Source organism: Bactrocera neohumeralis, chromosome 6, assembly GCF_024586455.1.
Source record: "Bactrocera neohumeralis isolate Rockhampton chromosome 6, APGP_CSIRO_Bneo_wtdbg2-racon-allhic-juicebox.fasta_v2, whole genome shotgun sequence".
NCBI classification, from domain to species: domain Eukaryota; kingdom Metazoa; phylum Arthropoda; class Insecta; order Diptera; family Tephritidae; genus Bactrocera; species Bactrocera neohumeralis.
Window position 1 is genome coordinate 70,966,072 of NC_065923.1, and position 8,658 is coordinate 70,974,729.

Sequence of the window (8,658 nt, forward strand, 5' to 3'; positions counted from 1 at the left end):
TCTGAGAGGAAGAGCTCCACTTCGTTGGAAAGACCAGATGGAAAGGGAATTATGCTAAATTTTTTCACAATACTGTTCCACAAATCACATATAGCCATATGTTACCGTTATCCTCAGCACAATAAGTGACCATGTAAATCCTTGTTGCTCTATCTGGACTCGCACATATATATTTTTGCTGCTTAACGGTAATTTTCAGCACTTTTTACACGCCCGCTCTTACAACTATAATATTGTTGTTGTTTTCCCATAACATATACTGTTCAAGTGTTTTTTCTGAATTTTACCTAGTTTTATAGTTTTTTATACTTTTAGTTTTTCGCACGCGCTGCCGCGTGTTTGTTGTTTTATAATAAACATGAAAATTTAAATGTGTTGTAAGTAGATTAGTGTTTGGTTCGGTGTAAATTTTAAGTAGATTAGCGAGCGGATTTGTGCGCAATTAAACCAGCGAGTGTTGCATTAAGTTTATGCTAAAGCAGTAAAATAGAGCTTGTAAATGTTGTTGTAGGTGCTTCGTGTGATTGCTGGTGCTTTGCGTGCGGTGGAAATTTATGGAGTGTAAAGTGTAGCTGAATTTATTTTAGATGGGAATTTAATTTGAAATGAGTGTTAAGGGTTTCGGTAAATTGAGGAGAAATGAGAAAATTGTTATAAGCACCCAACTGTTCTCTACGCTCAAAACAATTATCAGGAAGTACTTTACTGAAGATTTTTCTATACCAAAGAGCTCTAGTCTTTAAAATACAAAATTTCGGTATTTGAAAGTAAATATATCCTTCTTAAAATTACGTAGCTAATACTTGAAAGGAGGTTAGCTAACTTATGGCTGATGCATGTGTAGAAAGCTGAAAAATCCCTTTAAATTAGTCTGATAAGTTGTTAACTCAGATATTTTCAGCATTTTCTCATAATAACCTTTACTTCTTTATTGGCGTAGACACCGCTTACACGGTTATAGTCGAACTCACAGTAACCCAAGTTTTATAAATTTTCCAATTTCTGAAGCATTTCTACGGTTTCTGTGCGTACAATTAAACCGAATTTCAATAAATTTGAGTGAGCTTGAAGGTATAATGAGCCTGAAGGTATGCGTACAATTAAACCGAATTTCAATAAATTATAGTGAGCTTGAAGGTATAGTGAGCCTGAAGGAATGCTACAAGGATTCGCTTAGTACAGAGCTAAAATTTTTAGCTTACGTTTTGGCTAGGTAACTGACGCGTGGCTAGAACCAATGTATATTTTTTAAAAAATTTCGATCTTTTTATCACACTAACGTCTTTGGATTATCAATTTAAAGTTATACATATACGAGTATTTATATATTTTTCCAATATTTACTTAGATTGATTTACCACATTTACCTTCAATAACTTTAGCGGTTTATTTGCATACAATTTATCAATAATTAGAGCAAATTTCAACCAAATATTAACAATGAATTGTATGATAGACTGAAGGTACAATGATTCGCTTGGTACACAGCTAAAGTTGTTAGCATATTTTCATTTACTTTTTCGGCTTCTTGGCGTAAAATTTTATTACAATTAGGACAAATTTCCACTATATCACCAAAAACTTGACAGTTAGCCTAAAGGTATGCTACAAGGATCAGCTTAGTACAAATAAAATTATAAATATACGTTCAGCTTGTTAAGTAAGGCGGATAAGGTATCTATACATTATATATTCTTAGAATTTTTATAGTTTTTCCACTCTAGCAGGTATAATTAAATAATTTTCCACCTTCATCATCTCACATTCATTTGGTAAAATTTTTTTACTACTTTTTCTATTTTCTGGATAAAATTCTTTAATCAGGAGCATAAATTCCAGCAAGATATCAGCAATAAATTAGTGATCAGCCTAAAGGTATGCTACAAAAATCCGCTGAGTGCACATTAAAAGTTATTTGCATACTTTTAGGCTAGAAAACAAAGCGAGTAGGGCATCTATACGCAATTTCTGGAAACTTTTGTCGTTTTTTAACACTAGCACCTATGTTCTAACAATTTAATATTGCCTTGTATATATGTATAATTAAATTGCTTGCCCCCTAAATCATTTTGCATTCATTTCGTTAAATTCACTACTTATTCAGTTTCTTGGCGTTCAATTTTTAAATAATTTGCTTATATTTCGACTAAATGTCACTAATATATTTGTGATTATCCTAAACATATGCAAACATGTTTCGCTTAATAATCAATTGAAATTATTAGCACACTTTTAGACTTGGAAGCTGAGAGGGGAGGGACCTAAATGTGATTCTTTGAAAGTTTCTTCGTTTTTTCCTAGCACCATTGTGTTATCAAATTTCTTAGGTCAAATAATTAAATTATGTTCTCCCTACATAGTCTAACATTCATTTCTTCAATTTGTTTACTACTTTTTCGGTTTCTTGACATAAAAGTTCTCAATACTACATATACCAACACCATAAGTAAGCTGTAGAGATCAATCTAGTACGTATTTGAATTGTATAGCCTACTTTTAGGCGCCTCAAAATATTTTTTCTTTTGAATCAGTTACATTAAACATTTCCAAAAAACCAAATATTTTTTAATAAACATTTAAAATTATTAGCATACCTTTAGGCGGCGCAAAATAGCTTATTTCTTAACATAGCGGTATTAATCAATAAAAAAAATGTATTTCTTCAATTTTTTTATAAATTTAAAAAACTTACCGAAAATGCACCTGAATATAGTCACACAAATCTGCTCACGCCTCAAGTGCCCGCTGCGCAATAAGATCAGCTCAACAAGTAACAACAGCAACACGCTCCTCGCGACAGCACTTTGCACTCACTCTCCACTTTTATTTTGTGCGATTTTCGATTCAAACACTTCACTGTTAAATGCTGCAGTTTATGTAACAACCGATTTACACACGAGAATTCGCACGCACAGCAACAAACACCAATAAAAGTGTTGAAAATAAATGCTAACGTTGCTTGGCATATGTTTTGTTGGTATTTGCTAGCGTTACTGGCCTAAAAAAGTTGTTTCTCGCTTGTATTGCTTAATACGATTTTTGTGCACGAAAAATACTCGAAAAATACGAAGTACAAAAACAGCAGTCTGTGTAGTAGAGCAGTTCAAAAGCGCTCAAGAAGAAGAATAAACTTTCCCAAATTATTCTAGCAGCACTTTGCTTTTATTTCTCAAGATCTGCTTAAGCATTTATTTTACGTTCTTTTTTCACTATTTATAAAAAGCTATAAGTTTTAAGAGTTTTTTTTGTAATTTGTTTTCCTTTATTTATATTATTTTTTTTTCGAAATAAATTTTTCGTATATTTTTGCGATTTTTTTTGTGTTTCGCGATTCTTTTTTGTGTTTTGTTGCGCACTTATTTATTACCATTTATTCTGTTGTTCCAGTTTACGCTTAAACTTTGCGCTGCAATTATTTCGCACGATTCTGCGCTGCCCGCTCGCCGGCGCCCACGCTAGCTAGCAGCTGTACGCTTTTACGCTTTGCTTGTTTTGCTTACAATACCGGAAATACGTTACAAATTACGCTCTCGTTGTTGGCGGCGCACATTTATTTTGTTTTATAGTTTAATTCCTGCTGCGGACGTCTTAGTGTGTGTGTTGCTCTTATTTTTTAAACTTTTTTTGATTTCTACCTTCTTCGTTATTTCTTTATTTTTAAGATTTTTTAGTATCAATTATTTCGAAGCTTTGTTGTTTTCACGTTTTTGTTGCTTTTGATCTTTGTTTCGTTGCGCCGCACTTTTTTATCGTTTTCACTTCCGTTGCGCTTTTGTTGCTGCCACTTTTCTCTTACTTGGCTACACTTAGTCCTCAGTGCTGCATGCTGCACCTCCTTCGCTTAAACAGAAACAACAGCAAGTCTAGTGATTTTCAATCTTTTTCTGCAACTCTGATTTGCTTGCCACGTCTTGCTGCAACTTTATTTCTCTTTTCTGCCTTATTTTGTTGTTATTTTTGCTTTGTTTGTAGCATTATTTTCGCTAGTTATTTATTTGTTTCTGTTTTTATTTTTTGCTTTACTTCAACTTCTACTTAAGTTGCTTATTTTAAGCGCTCCGAGCATACTTTTGTAACGCATTGATTGAGTTTCCGTTTCCGCTTTAAAATGTGAAGTGATTTTGCCTGCGCTTGTATTTGGCCATCCAGCGTTGTCAAATGCGCTGCTTTATTTTATTTGGTCTATTATTTCTACCCATTTACCTTGACTGTTACTGCAATTACGCGATTTTTGTATGATTTCTTTTGAAAAGCACTGGAAAAGCAAAGGAAACGAAAAAGGAGTTATTATATTGCATAAAATCCTACCTTTTTAGTATGACAAAAAATTAAAGTCTTAAGGAAATCAGCGATCCTACTTCTGATCGATAAACAATTATGAAAAAAGCCAAAAATATTATATAGAAAATTAAGATTATAGTGAAAATTGTTATATAATTTTAGGCGCGCATCCTACTTTGCTTCATGATTTATTTCTTATAGTCTGAGTATTTCGTTCTTGATATCGAGACAAATTATGAACTTAGCCAAAAATTTTCTATAGAACACAAGGAAAAAGTGAAATTAGTAACATAATTTTAGGCGCGCATCCCACTTTACTTTAATAGTTATTTTTTATAATTAGAGGTTTTAGCATTTTAATTAAATCAGCGAACTTATTTGAGATCGAGGCAAATTATGAACAAAATCAAAAATATTCTATAGAAAATAAGAAATTCAGTATAATTTTAGGCGCTCATACTTCTTCTCTTGAGAAGTTAATTTTTGTAGTGTGAGGTTTTAGTACTTTAAGGGGGTATTCTAGTCTAGAAATTTGAAAAAATCGAATTTTTTTTTTCATAATGCGATAGTTTTGATATTCAAAAATTCTTCCCTAAAAGGATTTTTCAAAACTGAAATTAATTTCATAGCCATTTTAGTGATGTGGCAACTAGACCGGAATTTGAGATTTATAATATTTAAAAAAAAATCGACAAAATTGAAAAATTAGTGAAAAAATCGACCTTTTTTTTTGAGTAGTCGCCATTATATGAGAATTTTTTTTTTTAGTTTTGCTGCTTCATGACATAGCGACATTTGTACTCATTAAGAATCTGTCATTGTTTTATTTTTCAGATGACGACAAGGGTAGAAATCATGGCAATGAGGACACGGCCTCGTTTTTCCCCCCTTTTCTTCAAAGACGCATAACTCAATGAAAGTTTTTTTTTTTTTTGAAATTTATTTTGTGTACTCTTTTAAGTTTAATAAACAAATGATAAAAAACGGATAGTAAAACTATCTAGTGTTTCTTTTTTATTAATTGTTGAAAAAAGCTCGAAATTCGAGCCTCTAGGCTAGAATACCCCTTAAATAAATCAGCGATCCTTCTTGATATCCAGACAAACAATGAACAAAGCCAAAACTATACTATAGAAAATGAAGAACATTATGAAAATGGTTACATAATTTTATGCGCTCATTCTATTTTACTTGTACAAGTAGTTTTTTTAGTAAAAAATTTTAGTATTTTGAAACAATAGTGACTAATGTATCTAACATCGAGCTGGGAAAAATTAGTTTTAATACTTATCGGAAAGTCAAGGTCAGGTTATATCAATTTTTGTATACGGTATAGTAAATGATTTTCTCTCAAAACACAATCAGCAGAAGATATAGATAATTTATTCAAAGCAAAGCAAAATAGTTTTCCATAATCATCACCTTATTAGATATATTTTTTACTCTTGTTACTCAAACATTTTATTTGACGTCGGTATACTGAATACTTTTTCAGTTACTTGTGCTCTTTCATAGGTCATTTCGGAATTTATATTCCCTACTTTTCACTAGGAGCTAATATGAACAATCAAATATTTGTAAAAGCTTCCAAAATGGTTTAAGCCTTACATGTTTTCGACCTAATAGTCAGCAGAGTCTGATAATTTAATTGAAAGAGCTTTAAAAGTCCATTATCGCAAAAATGTGACCACTAAATCGCATCTTAATTAAATTTTGTGATTATTGCAAAAACTATTAAAGATGTAACTGAATAAATAAAGCATTAACCGCATATTTATATATATCTGATTTTCAAAACGGCCTGAACCTAAGTATGTATTTTGCTTAAAAGAGCTTTAAAAGTCCATGATCGAATAAAAAATTTACGACTATATGGCGCTGGTGTCAAACTATTTAAAAACCACTCTATCTGGGCAACCTAATGATCGAATTTTTTGCATTTTGCATAAATTTTGTAATTACTACAAAAACAATTAAGGATATAACTGTATAATTAAGGCTTTAACCGCATATTTATATATATTTGACCTTCATGACGGCCTGAACCGTAAGTATTTTCGTCCAAAGAGATACCAGAGTTTGATATTTTGCTTGAGAGAGCTTCAAAAGTCCAACATCGAAAAAATACCTCTAGATGGCGTTGCAGACAGGTTTTTTTTTAGAAAACACTCTAACTAACAATTTGGTATGGATTTGCTAGCATGAATTTATCAGACATAGCAGCATAAAAGCAATTCCTTTTCGTGCTGTCAACAGCAGCTTTAAAATCGACGAAGAGCTGGTGTGTGTCGATCGTTTTCTCGCGGGTCTTTTCCACGATTTGGCGCATGGTGAACATCTGGTCAGTTGTTAATATTCTAGGCCTGAAGCTACACTGTTGAGGTCCAATCAGTTTGTTGACGGTGGGCTTTAATTTTTCACACAATACGCTCGATAGAACCTTATACGCGATGTTTAGGAGACTTATCCCACGGTAGTTGGCGCAGATTGTGGGGTATCCCTTTTTGTGGATTGGGCAGAGCACATTTAAATTCCATTCATGTTGTAATGCTTTCGTCCGATATATTCTGCAAAGAAGCTAACGTATGCTTCTTATCAGTTCCTCGCCGCCGTGTTTGAATAGCTCGGCCGGCAATCCATCGACTCGCGCCGCTTTGTTGTTCTTCAGACGGGAAATTGTAATTCGAACTTCTTCATGATCAGGCAATGGAAAATCCGCTCCATCGTCATTAATTAGGGAATCGGATTCACCATTTGCTGGTGTTATGCTTTCACTGCCATACAGCAGGCTGGAGCAGTGTTCCCTCCATAATTTTAGTATGCTCTGGCCATCAGTGATCTAAGTCACCCCTGAGGGTTTTACAGTGGTATTCGTTAAAGTAAATTTATCAATTTGGATAAATCAATAGGTAAACCGTAAGATAGAAGGCGCTGTAGTCAATTTTCAGAAAAAAATACATTTATGGGCTAGTAAAACTAGTTTAGCAGTTATATTTTATGCAGTAAATTAATAGAAACACATGGACGTAGGTAGATGTCGCTGTAGTAAATATTTAATAATGCTAACTAAATTTAATATATATTTTATTATTATAATGTATATATATTTATTGGAATAAAAATAATAAATCATAATTTTTTTACTACATGCCAATACTTATAAATCTCAAGATTGCGCAACTCACCTTTGTTTAAGCAGTCTATGTAAGCAGCGTTTAAAGCGCCAACATAAACGTCAGATTTTATAGAGTACCAACTAACTACGATTTTCAAACTTCATTAATATGCATTGCTACGCTTGCTTATTTTAATTACTTATAAAGAGATGCTTTAAAATTTTATTTTATTTTTCACTTTTTTTCCAAATTCCACTTAAGAGGCACTACAATAATTCCTGATTTCGAAGTATTAACGCAGATAACACTTTAATTAAGAATATAATTCAGCGCATATTAGCATAAATACGAGTAATAACAGCACTTAAATGCGACTTGCCTTGCGGCGCAAGTGTGTACAGCCAACAACAAAAAGAACGCACAGACTCAAGCAACGCACACGACATGCAACGTGCTTGTGTTGTTGGCGCTTTTGTGCTGCGCTATTAATTAATTAAATACATAATTTATGACTCAACATTAACAGAACGAGTGTGCACTTTAACGCACACCAACGCGCAGGCATGCAATGCACGTTGAATCACAAGTGTCTTTGGTGTGTGTTGGCGGTGGCGTATGAGTAATGCGGCGCACTTTTGTATGATTTTATTATTTTAGCTGCGTTTTGCGGTGAATATGTTTGCACTTTTTATTATAAATGTTATTATTATGCTTTTTCGTGTTTATGCACACACACACGCATATATTTGCGCTGGCAATTGCACACACTGTCTGCTTACTTATTTATAAACTATTATTACCGCTTTTTGTTGTGCTGTTTTATATATTTTTTTTGGAACACAGCCGCAACCAAATAAATGGCAAACACTTTTAATTTTTTACTTCGCACTATTTTGCGCAAATTACAGCTATATTAATATGAATTTATGTGTTTTATGCCTGTTAATTTGCCTATATGTTTGCCTTGTGCGCTTGTTGTTGTTGCAATTATAAAAAATAACACATTAAATATTCATAAACGCATTGCGTAATTGTGTGCAGCTCATTTGCCAACTGGCGCTTGTGTTGCTTTATGACTGTGTGTGTGTATGTGTTGGTGTTTATTTTGTATTTTTTGCGCGCCTCTTCTAATTTATATGCATTTAATATTTGTTTATTGGCTTTAAAGTGTTTTGCAGCTACTGTTATTTGTAGATTTGCATATATGCGCAAATTTATTTTGTATTAAATTGTTAGTTATTGGCAATATTCGCTTTTTAAA

At 32.7% G+C, this 8,658-nt stretch overlaps 1 protein-coding gene across 5 annotated transcripts in view; it reads right to left on the reverse strand.

Moving 5' to 3' along the window:
- Nucleotides 1-7,682, reverse strand: part of LOC126763544 (CUGBP Elav-like family member 4) — a 955,905-nt gene extending 948,223 nt beyond the window's left edge. For 3 of the 5 annotated variants that reach the window (XM_050481141.1, XM_050481134.1, XM_050481132.1), the window contains exons 1-2: nt 7,467-7,680; nt 2,693-4,255 (exon numbers count right to left, since the gene is read on the reverse strand). The gene's annotated coding sequence lies outside the window, so the exon portion shown is untranslated. Of the gene's footprint in view, nt 1-2,692; nt 4,256-7,466 lie in introns of all 5 variants that reach the window. The other 2 variants (XM_050481138.1, XM_050481135.1) reach the window with 2 other exon arrangements.
- Nucleotides 7,683-8,658: the final 976 nt, after the last annotated feature.